The following is a 22,180-nucleotide window of genomic DNA, read 5'->3' as shown; positions in this document are numbered from 1 at the left end:
CATGATGCTTGTGATGGATCTATTACTAATACTAGAAAACTAAGCTTAACCTGAGGTTCTCCATCAAAGTCATCGTGTATTGAAAAACTAAAAGTCACACTTGATTCTCCTACTACCAAGTTATTAGTTTGGACCTCTATGCTTGTTACTATAGTTGATTGTTGATCTTTGTCTTCTTTTACTTTAACTGATGTATCAGTTGTTTACAACTCATCTTGGTACACCTCATCTTCATCAGTTTCACCAAGCACCAACTATTTTGAATGTACAAACTCTTCCATCCACTTGTTAAAAAATTGTGTCATCTGGCCAATCAAAACTCAATACCTGACATTGCTTCTTCAAAACAGAATATCCTATCTTATTAATTTCAACAAATTCTTCTCTAATAGAATCATAGAATATTTGAACTCTGACAACTTCCTCAGTTGTTTTTGCCCACAATGCATGCCCCTCTTCATTTATAACCTTATTAACTCTAAGGCATAATGAATCACCTAATTGTTTGGCCCATTCCTCCTTATCTTTTAATTTTTCTATTTTTTTGAGTGCATGGGAGAAATTTTCAAAATTTTCAGCAAGATACTTTGAAAAACATATTATAATCCTTTTTTGCACTACAACGCTCTTATCATCAAAATTAGATAGATCATTAGTTATGTCAAAGGTTTTTTCTATCTGCTCACAAGACAGACTAATGACTAAAACACACAAAAGGGTGACATCCTTATCCCTACTACCCCATTTATTCATAATGGGCTTCAAATTATCCTCACCACTTTTTATCTCATTCCACTTATCAATTATTTTCACCAATTATGCATAGAATGTGGGCCAATCAATCTTATCTACTAGGCATAAGATTGTTTTTTTGATTTTGTCCTTATATAGGTCATTTAACTCCACATGTAATGCCAAAAGTTTACTCTTCTCTTCTTCAAACTCCTTGGTTGTATAAAATTATGGTCTTTGTGAAGTATCTGGTAGCTCTACAAGGGGAGTTGACTTAAACAGCTCAACTAGAAAATGAGGATAAGAAATCCTAGGTTGGCTAGACTCTCCCACCTTTCTCCTCTAACTAATGTATTTTATTTCCTCTCTCCTCATATGCTTTCAACATCTCTTCAAATTTAGCATTGAGCTCCAAGAATTTTTTTTGTCTTTCATAGAAATAACAACTCCAAATTCCACCATTTCTTTGGTCATTTTGGATACCCTTTCGCTATCCACCTCTTCTTCTCTTTAGACCCTGAGGCTGCCTGTATGCTCAGCATTTGAAACTTCTTGTATCTTGAACTTATCTTTTTTCTCAATAGACCATATCACCAATGCATGGTGATCATCACTATATTTCAATCCTTTATGTGCCTGCAAGACCTCTTCCTCAGTTTTAAACTGAGCATCTTTTGCTTTTCTTACAACATCAAAAATGATGGCATTAGCAATGTCCCATTCAAGTAAAATCAAAATTCTTGAATCCTTCAATAATTTTGTTCCCCCTTCAGGGGTTACTTGTGCAAACTCTTCCATGAAATTGGCTTTGACTCCCTCTTCAATTTTAAAGTCCTTTTTACTAGGTTGCTCTGCTTTGATTAGTTTACATTTAGCCTCAAAATTATCAATATTTCTCCTCCATAAGAATTGAGCAAATGCTCTAGACTTTACAAAACCCTCATCATCAATAAATTTTAAATAAGCCTATGCTATTACAAGATCTATTTCCTTACCTCTAGAATCTCCCATAGTGAGAGCTAGTGTTGGCATAGGAGGTTCTTCAGGTGCTCCTTCTTCTATATCTATAGTTGTAAAAATTATATCCCTCTCCCCTCCTATTTTTCTTAGTTGTTCTCTCAAGGATATTTCATCATCTATCCTGAGTGGGGTCTAGGTAGGTGAATATTCTTCAACCCTAGAAGATGATCCTTGCTCCAATTTTTGTCTCTTAGGTGCATGTGTAGTAGATGGGCTTTCAGAACTTGGTCTTTTATATGGAGGAACATATTGTACACTCCTAGCCACTATGTACCCAACTCTCTTCTACAATGTATACTACCCTAGGTTCAAAATCATCTTACTCACCAGTTTCTTATCCACCTCAATGGCCTTATCAGGGTATGCTTGTGTCAGAATTTCCCTTTTTTTATTCAAATTTTGCATAACCCTAGCAAAATTATCCATCAACATATCCACTTTCATACCCCAATATTTTCTATTAGCTAGGGGATCATAATTTGGCTCAAAATCATTTATAAAATCTAGGACCTTGTTGTATAATTTCCATTTTTCATTCCTAATCTCTTGTTCTTGTAATGAGAATTTATTTCTAGCTATGTCCTCTGGAAAGTATACCATTTTCTTATGAGCTTTAGCCTTTTTTCTTTCTCTGAAGAGGTCATAAAAATCCCTTTGAATCTATAAAATGGGCATGGGATTGAGCCATTTGATATTTGTCTAAAAATTTCTCCAAGTTCCTCCATCCCTTCTCGAGAAAAAAAAAGGTATGAACAATAGTAAGTTAGGGAAAGAAAGTACCTTTAGATTTTCCCAATAATTCGCTTTCTTCAACTAATCCTATCTATCATAAAAACTAAGCAATCCCTAATTTTAAGGGCACTTGATAAGGTGGCACATTTGGGTTTCCTAGAAAACCATAAACTCTAAAAATTGTAGACACTGCATATGGAATGATGTTTCCCCAATTGTGGCTCACCATCAACCCTTTTGCATGATCTTTTTCTCTAATCAACTCTAGTAGGGGTTGTGGTATTTTAGGGCTATCCCCTATTAACAACATTCTAAGCCTAGAAGCAAATCTGATGAAACTGGCATTAGTCACCCCCATGTCATATCTACACTCCATAATTGGATAGGGAGCTTTTCTCCATCTCTTTCTAGTTCCAACTTCATTTCCTTGGAGAAAAAGGTAACTCCTTTATACAAGAATATGTACATTAGCATGGAGTACCAACAAAAGGGCTTATCAACTTTGGCCTTTGCAATTCCTATTAATCTAGTATGAATCTCTTCTGCCAAGAGAGTAGCAAAGATTGAACTCATACCATACTAAAATGTTTGGGTGATGATGAAGACAATTGAGCCTGGGATGTGGTCCTACTCATCCATACCAAAGATTTTTCAGAGAGAAATGCAATGCCTATGCTCTAGGGTTGAAATATTTTTTGAACAAAGGCTCTAGAGTGTTTTGTGTAACTAGGGGCAATTATTCAATTTTGACAAAATGCTCTTGCAGTGGTCCTCCCCTTAGATATATTCTTTGTGCATCATACCTAGCCTGGAGGTCTTCCATGTCTATCTTTTCATGGATTGCATGGTTAGGTTTTAATTTAAATACTTCTCTGATCAATTCTAGTGAAACACTAAAAAGATTGTCACCAGCATGGTTCCTCACAATTCTGGTAATTGGATCATATTCCTTTGCCATCATTGCAAGGAAATCATCATCAAAGAAAACTCATGGGATAATCAATTTACCTATGTCAAATTACCATACATTATTCAAGGGGGTATCTAATCTTCTTTCTACAAACCATTTTTGGAAAATCCCTAATCCTCCAACAAACACTTTAGCATCCCTCAACCAATTTTATTTATCATAAAACCCTCACTGGTTGCTAACCTAGGGTTCTTCAGAATAAACTCTTTCCCCCTAGCAAGCTCATTCATGAATTGTGGCATTTTCTCTAAGAAATCATCATGCACAACTCTTTTCAAATAATCTACCTTCCCTAAAAATTCCCTTCATGCAAGCATGCTTGAAAGTTATTCTACTACAAAGATAACTTCTTGATTTTCTAGAAAGCCAAAAGACTCACCCGATTTCTTATTTTTCTCCTCTGAAAATCACTTAGAAGTATATTGAAACCCTTGGATAATTTTTCCTTTAGCTCTAAAAATCCTTTTTTTGAGAGAATTATACAACCTTACTGTTCAATAATGGAAAATCAAACTTCTTATTGCCAAATTACCTTTGCACAAAAAATCATTGATCAAAATTAATGTTTCAGCAATCATATTTTGTGTCATGCCATGAAATCTAAAATTCCACTGTCGATCTTCAAGAATCAAATGTTTTAGCTTGAAACTTAAAAGTCTACTTAACCCTTTATGAAACTAGCCATGCATCAACAAGATGCTTCCCCACATTTGTTAAAGTTTGTTCACTTTCATATTACAGGAAAGCACCAATCGTTGATCTTTATAAAATCAACGATCATGAAAACCCTTAGAATTTTCTAAGAATTCTTTCAATGTTTTTGGGCCCATTGATACAATCACCCTCTAGCTTAATGACCACACAGACCACTCAACCAATCAGTGTAAGCCATTTTAACATGCATTCCAACTCATCATGAATAAGCAACCTTTCGAGCAACTAGCTCCACTTGTCCACATGGAAACCAGGCACTTCCCTGCTTTCGTTAAACATCAGACACTTTCATAAAGTGATAATATACCCTCTATCAATCTTTAAATGATCAATGGTCCCATAAAATTTTCCTTATTCACAATCTAGTTAGCAGAAGCAACCAATGAAATAGCCCAAATTTTCCAACATGCATTGACAACCATCTGACAATTTTGAATCCATTCTGACACACCCAATTTTTTTGGCTCATTAATGAACTATCGTAACCAAAGGCTACATGTCATGTAGGTGCTTTCTTGCATTTTCTAAAGGTCAAGCAAGTCCATAATGCAAGAAAGTGCTCATCGTTGATCTTTCTAAGATCAACGGTTAGCAAATGTAAACCCTATAGTGGTTAAAAAACTTCGAAGAACCCTAAGGAATTAACAGAGGGTTAAAACCATGATTAAAACAAAGGTTAAAGAACAACATACATATTTCTTTAGGAAAGAAATTTAAATAAATATGGGAAAAGGTAAAATAAGACTTTTAAAAAGATAAGCTTCCCATGCAAATTTAAAACAATACTTCCCTAAGTTTTTGAAAACTAGGGTAAAATGGTAAGCGTTTTATGAAATTTTAATAATTTCATCTAGGGTTTCTTACACATCTTATCTTTAAAACATAAATCCATTAGTTCTTTCACTATGGAATGTAACAAAATTATGCAAGGTGAAAAACTAGGCCAACAAGTTCATCTTGAAAAATAATCTCAGGTTCATTATCTCTTTCTTTTTCAGGTTTAGGTTCTGATTCTACATGCTTGGCATTGTTTGTCTGTGATTGAACATCGTCTTCTTATTTCTCAACAACCTATTGTTGCACCTCGACACTCTTTGTCTACTGGGAAATTGTAGCTTTATTTTTTTTAACATTAGGAGTGTTGGGAGTAGCATCATCCACATATATGAATGTACTATAATCTTCAGGTTCTTTCTTACATTCAACATCATTTCTTTCTACAAACTCATCAACTTTCACATTTTCACTTTCAACAACTTTGTTAGTGTTAGAGTTCAAAAACTTATAAGCTTTACTCTTGGTGGAATATTTGGTAGAATATATAGTCCACCAATATAACTGAGGGCAGGGGGGTTGTGAATTATTTATCCAATTTATATCACAATTATCAACCTTATTAAACTTTAACCATATGAGCAATATAATCAGAAACCACAACAAGATACTTATGCACAATAACACCATATATGTTAACTAGGGAAACCCTTTATAAGAGGGAAAATCTCAATGAGGATGGTAACCACAAGATGATGTACTAATATAAATATTACTTGTTAGAGGATGGACCTTATTAGGAGTCAATAACAACATTTTGTACATATCGGTCCCTATTAGGAGACTTTGAATCCATGTTAGGAGATTCCAACCCCATTAGGAGTTGTGGAAGATAGCTGAACCCATTGCCCAATAACTTCAAGGGAAAGATCAATGAACTCATTTTCCAAATGATATATGTATTATTCCTTGAAGAATAATAGAAATGAATAGTATTACTCCTTCCTCTTTCTGTTCTATCAACCGTATTTCTTCTCCTTCTGATCTTATAATTAGATCACAAATCTCACATCCAATAATCCCTTGGATCACTTACTTGCATTTAGTAAACACTCTGCTCTTTTTCGCATTTTGCATACACTTCAATCTTACAATCATGTTATAAACAAGTAAAACATCTTTCTTTTATACCATATCTTCAAAATAATTCCTTGAGTCGGCCTTGAGGCTTTCCCAATTAATTATAATAAGATAATCAATTAATTTACAATTACAATAGCACTATCAGCTCAAAGTCTATATAGCTTCTCACACATGCAAAACTAGGGCTTGCACATCCATTGATATCATCATTAGAATGTCATAAGTCACTGGTTGACCATGCATTACCATATTATATCTTTGTTAGAAGATATAATGCAAACATTAGAAACCACTTCTCAGGTATTCTATCTCTATATTGCTCTCTATAAATTAGATATAACTTTTTTACTTTTTCTTCTTACATGTTTCACATAAAGCCATTTCATTAGGATACGGTGAAGAACATGTTCATGAATGTGCATCACAAGCCAATCAAGACATGGTCCATACAACTAAGATCTTTGTCTGCTACTATGTCAATCTTCACAAACATACTGCTATGTTGACATCAATCACAAAGATAGTCATGAATGCAACATGTCAATACTCTCCAATTCTTAGGATACTCCCCCAAAGGAATATCATCAACATTTATGCTAACAATATCCTAGGAATATATCTTCATTACTCTTTGCATCAAGTTTTTCATTCCTATTATCTTTAAATATGTAGCATTTTCTTCTAAATATTTTGAAATATTTCACATTAGAAGCATAACCATACCATAGTTCAAAAGATGTAGCATTTGTGCATTTCTTGACTTGTACTCTATTTAGGGTGTAGACAGTAGTACTGATAGCTTCTCTCTAATATTTTTGTGATACATTCTTCTCCATCATATATGTTCTAGCACAATCCATTATAGATATGTTTCTACTTTTGGCTATCCCATTCTGAGAAGGGGTCCTTGGTATTTACAACTGTATTTTAATTCCTTTTTCATTTTAGAATGTGTTGAAATCATTAGAAATGAGTTCACCACCTCTGTTAGATCTTAGACACTTTAGACTCTTCCTTGTTTCTTTTTGAACTCTGGCCATATACCACTTAAATAACTAAAAAATATTGGATTTAGCTTTGATAAAAATCACAGTCATCATCCTAAAGTAATCATCAACAAATAAAATGAAGTAATTATCTCCACAATAGCTTTGAACATTAATAGGTCCACATAGTTTACTATGAACCAATTCCAAAATATTACTAGATGTGAATGTTTTTCTCTTAAAACTAGACTTTGTCATTTTTCCCAATTGACATTGTTTACACATAGCATTGTTAGGCTTCTTTAGTATTGGAAACCCTATTATTTCATTTTACTAATGTTTACCAATTTGTCAAAGTTTACATGAGAGAATTATTTATTCCATAACCAAACATCTTATTGTTGTGAAAAAAAACATGTCTCGGTAGATAAATCTAGATAGAGCAAGTTACCTCTTGTCTGATCACCACTTCTAATCAGCTTTCCATCAACATCATATATCTTGGCCTTTCTGTGATGGAATTTGACTTTGTACCCTAATTTTTGTAACTATAAAACACTAAACAAATTATAGTTAAGTCCTTCAACCCACTAAACATTGCCACACTTGATTTTATTAGTTAATTGTGTTAGAAATAGGGATTAATGGGGGTGGGGAGGTGGGAGTGGGGAGGTGGGGGTGGGGTGAATCAATAATCTACAAAATTTAGTTTCCAAATGGATATTATTACTTAATTTAAACCATGCATAACCAAGCAATAAAGTAATGTTGAACAGTAACAATAACAATGCACAAAGATAACTCATAACACCATATTTTGTTAACTAGGGAAACCCTAGCCAAGGGAAAACCCTGGTGGGGATGATACCCACTAGATAATATACTAATATAGGTGTTCCTTGTTAGAGGATGGACCCTATTAGGAGTCAATGAGAAAATTTAGTATAAGGAGTCCTTGTTAGGAGACTTTGAATCCCTATTAGGAGTTGTAGTATAATGTATGCAAGATGAGCCAACTACCCAAACATGCAATTTTAACTACAAGAAGAGCTCACTTCTCAAATAAATAATTTATTGTTATTTTCCTTCCTTTTTTGATCTCTCATATTCAACTTGATCTTGGATCACCAGATAGTTCATACATAACTTCACATCTATCACTTTCACAAAAGTTCGCTCACTTCACAATACACCAAGATTGCACACAATAGCACACTTCTTATCGCAAGAAGTGCTTTGCATAATTACTATGACTTTACATAGAATATTTTTGGGTCAGCTAAGACCACAATTCACTTTTCCATGTTAGAGTAAACATCTAGGATGACAGCCCTAATTGGACAAGTAATTGTTTTGCAACCAAAACAATTTTTTCCTTCAATTCCACTGTCCTGCTTCATCAAAACATGATTAAGCCTATTTTGTACAGTCCATACAAACTTTTGAGGTTATACACATCATAACCAACATGTATAATATCTCCATGTAACCTCGTTTATCATAATATGATGGCTACAACATGTTATAAACAAAACAATACACTGTTGTAAACCAAATTCTATAGTTAGACAATTTTCTAATAACCAAATACTAAGTATCTTTATTTTCAAGGTTTCATGTCAACATGTACATCATGTGTTTCCATTAATGACAACAATTACATATCACTATTAGCTAATTTTCAACAATCTCCCCATTTGGCATTAATGGCAACAAAATAGGGAAAATTGGCTAAGTGACAAAAAAAAAACATAAATAACATATAAAAATTACATCTATTACAACTTGTTCAACTTTACATATATGCTCCCCCTTACAATATACTTCATACTTCACATTTTTGTTCTCATTGTATCTCTCCCAATAATGACATGTATACAATTTTCACATGAATCTCTCCCCCTTTGACATCAATGACGAAGGTCAAAATATCAAGATTTGGTCCAAAGACTCTCAAAACTGTTGTCTTTACTTTATGCTGAATCTTCATACAATCATCAAAAATAGTCTTCAAAATGTCCATACCTTTGTTTCATGTCTCTTTGGTGGCCTCTGTTGATGTGAGAATTGCACATAATGCATATGATGCAATCTCAACTGCATTGATATCTAAATACAAAAAGTTTGTAAATGTGTCCTTGGCCTTGACACATTCTTCTAGCTACTTTTCAAAAAATGATAACTTCAAAGAAATGGATTCTCTAAAATCATATGTTCTCTTCAATATCTGCTCACTCTGGAGTTCCAGTTTCCTTATATTGTTGTGAACACTAGCAACTTGACTCTCAATATCATCAACTTTGTTAAATGGGTGCTGGATTAGGCTAGATAAAACTTCTAATTCTTTCATCTTTGCCTCTATCTGACTATCCAAGTCTTTAGTTAGTTTGTATGATAAGGTACACTTAACATACAAAGCTTTCCCTTCCTACTAACATTTCCAAAGTTCTTTAATATATGTATCAAGATTCACTAAGTCGTTCTTGATGTTCTGGTAGATGGTGCTAAATAGATTAACATCATGGGAAATTTGAGCCTTCACCTCTGCAACATTCAACAAGTTTGTAAATTCTTCATTAAAAGACTTTAGCACTTCATGTACTCTCTATTCAAAATCTGACTCAGTATGTTGTACTATCAAAGTACTATGCAATCTGTTAGTCACTTCCATTAGTGTTCTCTGTAAACTCTTAACTATCTTATTCTTCTATAAAAATTTGGATAAGGATGAGATTGGATTAGTTTGATCATCATCATCAGTAGCCAAACTAGCAAGAGAGAGAAGAGTAGATGAACTAGATGGTTTAGTCTCATCCTTCCTCTGTTTCTTTGCTGCATCTTTAGTTTTCCTATCTTCCTCTTCTTTCCTTTCCTTTTCCTCTCTTTCTCTTTTCTCTTCAAATCTTTTCTTTTCTTCTTCTGCAATTCTTCTATTATCTTCATGTTCCTTTCTTTTTCTATCTACCTCAAGCAATTGTTGCTTGGCTTCGTCTATCTTTCTTTTCTTCCTCAATTTGTTTCAACTTATCCTCAACATCCTTAGTGTCTGGTACATTTGGTTTAGTTCCACCAAATGGATTGGTATTAAATGTTAAGAGTAATGTTGGTTTGATCAATATTCATGGTATCACCACTTATTGATACTTCCAAGGTTCTAGGAGCTGGAGGAGATGTTGCCTGTGACTCTGAAAACATCTGACTAATAGTTGTTGTTGTCTCCTTTCTTAATTTATCCTTCTCACCAACCATAAATAAGAATGGCCTCAACTTATTTATCAAGTATGGTGTGAGGTTATTCAACAATATTTTAATCTCATCTTCATCGTCAGTCTTGCAAATGGTCCTTAGCATAGACTTCCAAAGTTTGAGGTCTTCTTCTCTTGTAGGAGCCTTCTTCTCTATGAGTCTTTCATAGACTTTCTGGTTCACTACTCCTTTGATGTCCTTTATACTAAGATCATTTAGAATGATATGTCTCATAGTAGATATATCAATTCGATCCTTTTCAAAGTTATTACATAGATCATAAAATTTGTTCATCTGAACAAAGTTTCCCTCATTTTCAATAGTTGTGTTTATCTTCTCAATCTTTGACTTCCAAGGTGGTCAAGCTTTCCCTACTACTTGCTTAAGTGGAGTCACCTTTTTTGCTTGCTTAGATTCCTATTCCTCAACCTCTTCATCATCACTAGATTCAATTGTCATAAATGCTTTCTACATCTTGTTAGGTCCTGTAGCAATCTATTTGACTCTGTTAGCCTTTTTAGTCACTGCTTCAACTAATCTTTTTAACTTTCTCTTATGTTCACTAGGCTAAACATTAGATACTGCTGCATATGGAATGCTTTGTTGTGAAGTTGTCTTAGCAATTGAAACTAACAAGGGTTGTATGTTTAGTACACATTGTTTCATTGTCTGTCTCATGGCCTCAAATTCACTCTCTATCATTATGGCCTTAGATAATGTCTTCTTCATGATTGACTAAACCTTCTTGTGAGATGCCTTCTCCAAGGTTACTTGATGAACATGTTGTGTAATCTCATCAAATGTGCCAAATCTATATTCAGCTTTATCTCTATTTGAATTCAACAATAAATCAATGTATCCAACTACAACATCATCACTCAACTCATAGCTCAAGGGGTCCAAAAATATTTCTTGAGGATCCACTACTTGAATGTAAGTATGATCTATATCAACTAGAATACATATATCATCCTTGAATCTATCCACAATTACCGGTGAAATCCTAAATCTCTATTTCATCTTATTTTGGAATGTTTTCATTATTAAGTTTCCACTGTCCAATACTTTGTCTATAGGGTGCCTCTGCATACCTCTGTAATCTTTTCCATAGTGTATTTATCACTACTCATTATATCTATTACTGATAAGTAAGGGAATCTCTTTAGAACATGAAAGAATATGTGATTTATCAATGATTGGAATCTAAATACACCATTCTTTGTCCTCTTAATCTTTTCAAGATTGTCCAAAAGTTGCATCCTCAATATTTGACTCAAATTAACTTGCTCTTTCTCAAGACATATCTTATAAGTTTCATAAATAAATCTTACTACAAGTTTATCTATCTTAGAACTTGCACAAACTGAATAAGTAATAATTTTGATAAGAAATCTCACATCATCTTGTTTGATGGAGCTAATTACCATTGCTTTCCCATTGTATACCACCTTAGTGTAACTTTCCAGTTTCTTCTTAACCATCTTTTCACCTATAGGTAAACTACCTTGTAAGACTAGTTACCTCATGAATAAGGTCGATCAAGATGTCTACTACATTATCTTGCATCCACAATTTTGCATCATGTATCCTACTCAGTATAATTTGTGTCCATTCATCTGTATCTAGTTCATGGTAGAAATGATACTTAAACAAATCAAATTCCTTTAAATGTTCAAATCCAGGCTTCATAGTCATGTCAAGGTTAAAGACTAGTTCCATATCCTTGTTCATATATTCACTGTCAATTGACTCAAACTTGCAATTCAAATAGTTATCTATGTCTTCAAGGTAAATTACATTTTTCATAGTGATAGACAATGTAGAGTTAGGGTTTCCATCACTAGGTTTTATAGAAACTATCTTAAATTTAGGTCTATCCTTATTTTCAACACTGTGTACAACTAACATATCCATAATTTGTATCAATATGAACTTTTACCAAGAAAAATTGTGAAAAAATGATAAAATACCTCTTTCTGAAAATAGGGGTTGCTTCAAAATCGCTCTGACAAGTTGCTTCTGAATTATCTTCATTTAAAATTTGTTTGCAATGAAGTAAAATCAATTATGTACTCCATTTATGCATCAACTTGAACTTGAATTAATTGTGTACTTTGAAAACATGAAAAAGCTGTCAATTACATTTTGCAATCACATAACTACTCAAACTCATCTATCTGATCTTCAAATGTCACCTAAGGTTTACTATAGCCTCCTTCTATCATGACAATCATCCTCAAGACTTTGCATCATGAAATGTTTTGTAAAAAACTTACTTTCATCTTTTGTTGCAAAATTAGCCTTTACTATAATACCAGTAGCTCTAAATTTGATCATAACTTGTTTAGATGAGCTCCAAATCATGAGAAAGCTTAGGTACCATCAAAACACAACTGAATACACCTTTCCCCAACTTTTTACCTCTAATTTGGTCTCTAAGTGAAGTTCTCAAATACTGATGCTATGAACAAGCTTAATTCAACTTGATTGAATCAAACTCAACAACTGGATTCGTTCTTTCTATCTCATCATCACTTAAATTTTCTTTTGAGATTTTTGTTCCTTTCATGAAAGCTTTATTAAGTTCTTCTCAAAGTTCACTCATTATGTTTCTTTGTTCTTCATTGTTTCTGCTAGTTCTAAATTTCCTTTCCTGGTTCCTTCTATCATTCCTTCTATTCCCAAAGTTTCTTCCATTGTTCCTTGTATCTCTGAAGTTTCTATCCATTATGCGGTACTTTGTTGTGTGTCCAATGTTACTACATAACTGACATACAGGTTCTCTGCTTCTAGGATTTTGTTGATCATTAGGTGCATGACAATTTCAAGTAATGTGTCCTAAGTTGTTACACTTATAACACATGATTTTTATTTTGTTATCATAAAATCTTCTTTCTCTTGATGTCCTTTCATTAGATATTATTCTATTTGCAAGGTTAGTATTTCTAGACATTCTACTCTTTCTTCTATCATTATCATACTTAGGTTTCCTACAATCAATTGCATTATGACCCATACCATTACAATTCTAACAATAAAAGTCCTTAACATGATTAAATGACTTATTAGTACAATCTCTTTTCATATGGCCTATTTCATTACATAAAAAGAACTTACCTCTAAATTCATACCTGGTTGTCTTTGGAGTTTTTGCTTGCTTTGGTTCATCCAAGATTTCAACTTCTTTTTTTTGCTCAATTTCTTTAGGTTTCTCAAAAGATTGACTGGATTCAATCTTATCATCAGATTTTTCTTTTTCTTTTATATCTAATCTAATCTCAGGTTTCTTTGTAGACATGTTAATTAGATAACCAAGAATAGTCTTCTCATAAGAAGGTCTTTGTACAGACATAGAATTATCAAGCTTTTCTCTGCTAGAATAAAGGTTCTCAAGCTGTTGTTTGCATTGTGTTAGTTTGCCTTTCACAATTATATTTTACTTAAGGAGTTCTTCATGATCTTCTTTCAATGTTTCAAACTTAGATGTTTTCTTTTCCAGACTTGCTCTCAAATCTACATTTTTAGTCTTCAAATCAGATTCAACTTTTCTAGGATCATTTCTCAAAGTCAACTTCAAATTTTTAATCTTTAACTCATGCTTCAAGATCTTGTACTCTATCTTCAACTTTGAATAGTCATCATCATTAGTTCTAGGTTTAATAGATTTAGGCTTTGATTTTAGATGTTCAATCTTTTCCTTCAATTGACCAATGTATACTTTGGAGTGTTCATATCTGTCCTTCAGCTTATCTCTTTCTTTAGTAAGGAGATCAATTTGTTCAAGAGCTTCTTCAAGGGTTCTTCATCAATTGTTCCATATCCATAGGGATTTTACTTAAGGTGTTAAACCTCTTAAAAGTCACTATGCTCTAATACCAATTGTTATAAATAGGGATTACCACGGGGTGGGGGGTTTTGAATTATTAATCTACAAACATAACCAAGCAATAAAGTAATGCTAAATAGTAACAATAACAATGCACAAAGATAACTCATAATACTATATTTTCTTAACTAGAGAAACCTTAACCAAGGGAAAACTGTTGTGGGGATGATACCCACTAGATAATATAATGATATATATGTTTCATTTAGAGGATGGACCCTATTAGGAGTCAATGAGAAAATTTAGTATAAGGAATCCCTGTTAGGAGATTCCAAATCTGTTAGGAGTTGTAGTATAATGTATGCAAGATGAGTCCACTGCCCAAGCATGCAATTTCAACTACAAGAAGAGATCACTGCTCAAAAAAATAATTTACTATTATTTTCCTTCCTTGTCTAATCTTTGATCTTCATCTCAATCTCAGATCACTAGATAGTTCATACATAACTTCGCATATATTGCTTTTATAAAAGTTTGCTCACTTCCCAATACACCAAGATTGCACACAATAGCACACTTCATATCACAAGAAGTTCTTTGCATAAATACCTTGCCTTTACATAAAATACTGATGGGTTGGCTAAGACCAAAATTCACATTTTCAAGTTAGAGTAAACATCTAGGATGTCGGCCCTAATTGGACAAGTAATTGTTTTGCAATCAAAACAATTATTTCCTTCAATTTTGTTGTCTTGCTTCATCAAAACACAATTAACTTTTTTTCGTATAGTTTGTACCAACTTTTGAGGTTATATACATCATCACCATTATGTATACTATCTCCATGTAATTTTTATTGTCATAATATGACGTCTACAACATGTTATAAACAAAACAATACATTGTTGTAAACCAAATTCTATACTTAGACAATTTTTTGATAACCAAATACTAAGTATCTTTATATATGACGTTTCATGTCAATATGTACATCATTTTTTGCCATTAATGACAATAATTACATATCACTATTAGCCAATTGTCAACAAATTGAATAGTCTCTTTACCTTTTACAATACATGGAATATCATACTAAATTTAACACAACCACCCTTGTATGGTCTAATGTCTACAAAAATAATTTCTATCATCAATCATGTGATTAGAGAAACCACTATCAATTATCCATCTATCACTTCTATTCACATAAGAAATTAAAGTAGTTTTCTCATCTTCATCAAAATCTTCTTTCATAGCAACATAGACAACTTCATCATCATTACTTTCAAGTTTAGTGTCAATTTATTCTTCAGCAATATATCAAGATTTCTTACATTTGTCATCCTTGTTCTTCTTGTAGTCTTGGTCATCTCTCCTTCCTTTATGCTTTATTTCCTTTCTCTCATCCTTATCTTCTTTTTTAGGACATCTTGCAATAATATGACCAACCTTGTTGTATGAAAAACAAAATATAAGTAATTTACCTTTGTATTTTCCTCTACCTCTTCCAAATATTTTTCCAATAAGTGTTTCAAGTTCATCAAGCTCATCATTAGAAGAGTCATTGTCACTCTTCACATGTTTGCATTTCCTTTTGCTAAGAACCAATTGTGACTTAAAAGAATGTTCAATGGTAGCAGGCTTGTAGTTATCAAAATTAGACATCCCAAAAGCAATAAGTCTACCAATTACACCTTCCAAAGTCAAATTGTTACCTAGAATGCACCTTAGTTATTATATTACAGAAACTTGAATGACATGTATAGGAAGTAGAGTTCTCAATACCTTTCTTATCACTATTTCATCTTCAATCTTTCCATTTGCACCTTGAATAGCATTGATAACCTCCTTGATTCTTGTACAATACTGCACTATGTTCTCACATTTTGTTAGTCTCATTTCATCAAATTTACCTCTTAGGATCTCGGATTTGGCTCTTAAGACATTTTCATCTCCTCCATTTATGGTCTTCAATTTATCCCACATTTTTTCACTATCACAACCTTTTATGTCATCAAACTCAACATAGCTTAGGGATGAAGAAATCTCCAACATTTCGGAACAATTTTTTATCTTCACATATTCATTATCCAAAAAGTTTATTGTAACATCACTAATACTAGATATATGAAGCCTCATCAACATTTTCCATTCAGGAAAGTTCTCCTTTTTTAGCTTTGGTACCTCCCTTTTGTGAGTCATGATCTTTAGCTTTGAGTCCCTTCAAACTTCTCTTTATAAGCACTAGAGCTCTAATACCAATTTTCTAGAATGTTTAGAATAACTGAGAGAAAGAGGGGAGGTGGGGGGGGGGTGTGGGGGTTGAATCAGTTACTCAAAGTTCATTAGTACCAACTGAACAAATAAAAAAGTTAAAACATTTTCTGTCCAACATTATCCCATTTCTTGGTCTCAATTGTAGTTTGAATAACGATATTAACTAGTAGTTCACTATCCTAATATAATAGATTCTCTGAATGTAAACATTTGAGATTTCAAACACCATAAAACATTCAGCACAAGTTTGATACTAAGATTTAACGTGGAAACCCAATTTGGGAAAAACCACCAGCAACATCTCACCACTTTTTTACTCTTTCAAAGTGAGCCCTATTAGGAGACAACCCTATTAACAGTTACAATACATATTGTTAAATGTGACCTTGTTAAAGGATTTAATCACCCTATTAGGAGTGGCCTTGTCAAAGGACTTTAGAAATATTCCATCAGAATGTCACCTAGTTAAAGGATTTATATAGATGATTAAGTCCTTCAATGATTGTTAGGTCAACCTTTGATTAAAAGGAATTCAATACAAACTATTTACAATGATTAGAAAGAAAACAATAGGGTTTAATTTGTATGATTACAACTCATTGTGCAATTTAAAATCTTTGTTCAATTCATGTGTTGAATCCTTTATAAGTATTCCTTGTCACCTCTATCCTTGATTTGCTTGGCAACCCTTCAAGAAATCACCCTTCTCTTCACAACAAACTTGAGCCTTCTGCTTAGATTTTCTTATCAACCTCAGCAACTTCATTCCATCTCTTTGGAATTCTTTCAAACACTCATAGCTTCTCTACTTCCTTCTCTTCTACATCTCACTACCAAATTTTTCCTCTACACCTCCTTAAATAGGTAATTTGAGTCCTTTTCCATTTCACACAATCATTGTAGATCTTAGGGTTTGTGATCTAATCGATCAGATTCATTGTATGTCTTCATCATCTCTCTTTTCTAGAAAATTCTCATTGAATTCACTCATTATGTACATTACCTAATCCTCTCCTTTAATTAAATGATCCAACACATCAATCCTTATCTTCAACACACTTTCTATATCCTAGGAAATCAACTAAGTTGGTTGGAAATCATGATTTCTCATACGCATTCAAAATACTATCACTCAGTCATCACTGATTTACTAAGCCGCTATAGAGCTTCTAGCTCAACATAAATATTGTTACTTAAGGTCAATAATTACACTTGGTCAACACTAAATTTTCTCAACACTTACTATGGCTCAGCTGACACTAGCATCACTCAACATGAACTTCGAGTTCCTTAATCTTCTGCTATATTCATCTTTCAAGCTTAAGTAAATAATCAAATTATCTTGTCAAAGTATAACTAATCAAATTCCAATGTAGTTTCCATTTCATAACTCAACCTTTCCTCTAGGTGTTTTTTTTATGAGCAAATTTTCAAATCCTCTTCATCAATCAAATAGATATGACATTTAGATCAAATAGCAACATGTCTCATCAGTAGATTTGACATCAATGACAACATAACAATTATTATAATTGTAGTTTGCAACACATCTTGCATTCCATAATTATGGTAAAATTTTACTCATTATCCCCTATCATTTCTTGCATTATCATGTCCATTGTATCCCTTATCCTATCAACATTGCACATCTTCTATTTTCCCAACTTTGATCTTGACAAGAATACATATCTCCCTAGAAGCACCTCATGTCTTATTCACCTTCCATTATCCTAATCCATTTGGTTTATATTTACCTATCCTATTTTAATATCTAGCCTATATCTCCCTTGGCCATTATCAATCTTGCTTATCCTATCATTTTCCTATCACAATCCCTATCTTGGTATTGATAGAAACAAGGACACAAAATGCAAAAACGTATTTTCAAAAAAACCTCTTGACTTGCCTATCCCCTTGCATCAATTTCCATATAGTACCTAAAGTTCCAATAGCCTATCATTGACATAACCATTCCTTCAGCTTTCATACAAACATGTCCTCTTCTATGGATATTCCTTGGCAATCCAAATAACTTTGAAGACATTGCAAGTGACCTTTATCCATCATCCATCTACATCTCAACTTATCCATCCACAATTCCCTTGCATTGCTAAATACTGAGGGCAATCCTCACTTTGTACATACCTTAAAGATCTTGAAAAAATACCAAAAAAATCACATATGATTCTGGGAAAATTCAACAATATCACATATTATCTTGAATTTTTTTTTAAATCACATATGATCTTGAAATAAATACAAAAAAATCACATATGATCCTAAAAAAATGCATCAAAAAAAAATTTCAAATGGGCATATGCACCGAGTTGTGGTGCCAAAAAGATGACAAGGTTTTTTTTTTCTAATTTTCAATAGCGCGTACGCGCTATAATGCGTACGCACTATAGGGCGTACACGCTATTCTGATATCAAAAAAGTTATATGATGGGCTGCAGACCCGCGGCCCATCATTTTCATTTTTCTTTTTGGCTCTCCAACAGCGCGTACGCGGGTTTGATAGAAAAAATCACCACCATTTGCCAAAATGCCTCCTCACCGACGAAATCCAAGACAATGAGCACACCGACAACGATGAGGTAAGTGATATAAACTTAACTTTGCATTGTTTAATATGTTTTCCATATTATTTTATTGGTTTTTGATATTCTTTTGTAGGGTTTTTACAAATTTCATTTAGATTTGTTTATTTAGTTGGATTTCAATTGATTTTTTATCAGGAAATGTCCATAATCAACCGAAAAATCCACAAAACCCTCAAGAACCTCAAAATCAAAACCCTCCTCAAGAAGAACAACAAATTCCACAACCCGAACCAATTGCAAGACCTCCGCCAGGCACACAAGAAAATATAAGAAATGAAATACAGAGAGGCAAAACTGAATTAGAAATACTCATTGCTCGGTTGAAAGAATCCAGACAAACCAATCCAATGAGGGCTCAATTGGCATCATCCCTCAAATCCATTAACACTCAGATAGCCTCAGTTAGTGGTTAGTTAGATATTTGGCGGGCTAAGAGGGATGAACAAAAAAGATTTTATGCAAATAAATTGTCATATGAAGATGTTAAAAAAAAAGAAATATCAAAAGGTAGTATATGTGCATTATTTAGAAAATCCGGTGAGCCAAATACTGTTAGAGAGGGTACTAAATGGTTCCCCATCCATTGGTGTATACACGATGCTATTAGAAATAATTTTTGGGATAGATGGTGGATGGTTTTTGATGCCCCTCCTTGCAACAATCACGAGGTCCCCATGTATTTTTTGAAGAAATTATATTGTGAGTTTTTCCTTGGGGAGATCCCCAATTATTTTGATATGTTAGACTCCCAGGGTAGAGGTGGGGGGTCATCATTTGAGAGACCAGGAGCACGTCGTGACCCTAATGTAGTTAGGGCACCTATGGTCCATCCACAGCACGAGCATGTGATTATTCCTTCAATTGTGAAGGAACATGTAGAGGCCAGAACTCTAGGGACCATTAATGCTTTGACATAGACCCTCATCCATTCCATGAGCCCATTAGTTGAGGGGGAGCCTTCTCTGCATCATGGTCACATGTGCACTTCATGCAGATCCCTATGCACATTTGGCACTCATGCCAGAGATGCTGTGGATGATGGGCCTATCACCGATGAGTTCCTGAATGAGACATTTGGCATTGACACATAGGTAAATTACTAATTTGATCACATTTCATATGTATAGTGAATGATTAATTAATTAACATTTATTGACATTGTTCAAAATTTAGGGTCAAAGTGTTGCTGGGCCTAGCAGCGATCATCCAGGCCCATTTTTTGTCCCTTCGACGAGTTCTGAGGTATGTATTAATTTAATCATTTTAATTAATACATATATTTATTACATAATCATATTAAAGATTGACAAAAAAAAATTATGCATGTGCATCAGTTCTCCACAGGACCCTCAACCTTTACCACAGACACAGAGCAGAGACATCATACGAGCTTCACACAGGTACAGTTGTTTCATGTTAATTTAATTCATTTGACTATATTTATTCCATGTTTCATGTTAGATATAACGTGTATTGTATGACATGCATCTCATGATGTGGGACACACCTCCTCATCTACGACAGTCTGTTGATAGTGGAGTGGCCGCAGCTGTGGCTAGCTCACAGCCACTGACGGAGGTATGAAAGAATTTTCTTCGTTTTATTTTTTGTTTATAATAGTTAATCTCAAAATTTCTAATGTTATTTATAAGCGATTATATTTATTGAATTGTTGTAGGGTCTTGTCACGCCTGATTGTCCACGAGCATTTGAGGTGGACTTACAGAGTGACTATTTGTTGGTGGTAAGAAAATAATTGATTTTGTGTGTACATATATTTGATTTCAACGTATAATAAATATTGATTCATATCTACTTTCTTTGTATCAGTTGGACCTGGAGAAGAGCCTCAACAAGAGGTCAAGTGAGCATGTCAGGAGGGCCCCGTCATCTCCACTGTCTCCCTCCACATGACGGCAGAGGATGTCGAGAGACTTGTTTCCTTCCCCTCGTGGGAAGGAAAAGATGTAGTTGAGATATTCGATACATATATATATACAGACTTGTTTCCTTCCCCATGTATATATAGACATCAGAGAGACATATTTGACATACATTTGATGTACATATGACATTCTATATTTGATGTATGATATTTATTTGATGTATGACATTATTGGTTAATATATGATATGTTTGTTCATATACAACATTATTGGTTATCATAATATATTATGTGTTTGTTAATGTATATTACATTATTGGTTATCATTTTATATTATATGTTTGTTCATGTATGACGTTAAATTAGATATGTTCGTGTATGACATTAAATTAGATATGTGCATGTATGAAATTAAATTCAATTGCTAGAGAGTTGCCATTATGTATACGAACTAGTAGATGTTATTTTTTGCTTTATTAGTATTTCTCAAAAACTGCAAAGAAGTTGTTTCTGGTTTAAAAAAGGTTGTTTGTTAATACTAAAGGCTAAAGGCTAATCATGTTTAATACTTACAATTCTTTGTTTTTATCTAATAATTTAAAAAAGATTGTACAAGTGTTTTCAAAGAGCAACACTTGTCACTAACATCATAAGAAGGAATATCCAAGGAGAATTACCACTGATCCCCCACCACCAAATTCAAGAGAAAACAAAAATCCACTACTAAAGAGATAGTAACAACGATCATCCCTAGTCTCTCCCTTATCACAAAATGATTACCATTAAAATTTTCATTTCCAATTGTGTAATGTGTGTTGAAGCAATAGTAACATTTTCACTCTCTTACCTAATGTCTCCCATTTTTGAAACTCCTAGGGAAGGGCAAGGCCATCTTCTTAGTACTTCAAAATACAACGAGTTCCATTTTTTTCCATATTGATAATCGTTGACTTAAAGTATAGTCAAAGTATTGACGGCCCATAGGAACTCAACCTTTGAACATCCCATATGTAAATGACCTCATAAAGAAAGTTCAATAAACCTGCATGAAATAGTGAAACAAAATTTTCATACTTGTGAAGATGATCAGACTGCAGGTGATCAATATGTCTCAAATCTATATTTAGTTCTTTTACTATGCATATAAATGGTTTTTTATATAAAAGACTTATATCCACCAGATAAATAATCATTTTCTTACTATGCTATCCTTATCCTTGTCTGATCTTTGGTCTCTGCAACACAGTCTTGTAGGAACTGGAATCTCATCCA

Source organism: Cupressus sempervirens, chromosome 8 (genome assembly GCF_028749045.1).
Source record: "Cupressus sempervirens isolate cs-2001-9-10 chromosome 8, ASM2874904v1, whole genome shotgun sequence".
Classification (NCBI taxonomy): domain Eukaryota; kingdom Viridiplantae; phylum Streptophyta; class Pinopsida; order Cupressales; family Cupressaceae; genus Cupressus; species Cupressus sempervirens.
This window is presented reverse-complemented; position numbering follows the sequence as displayed.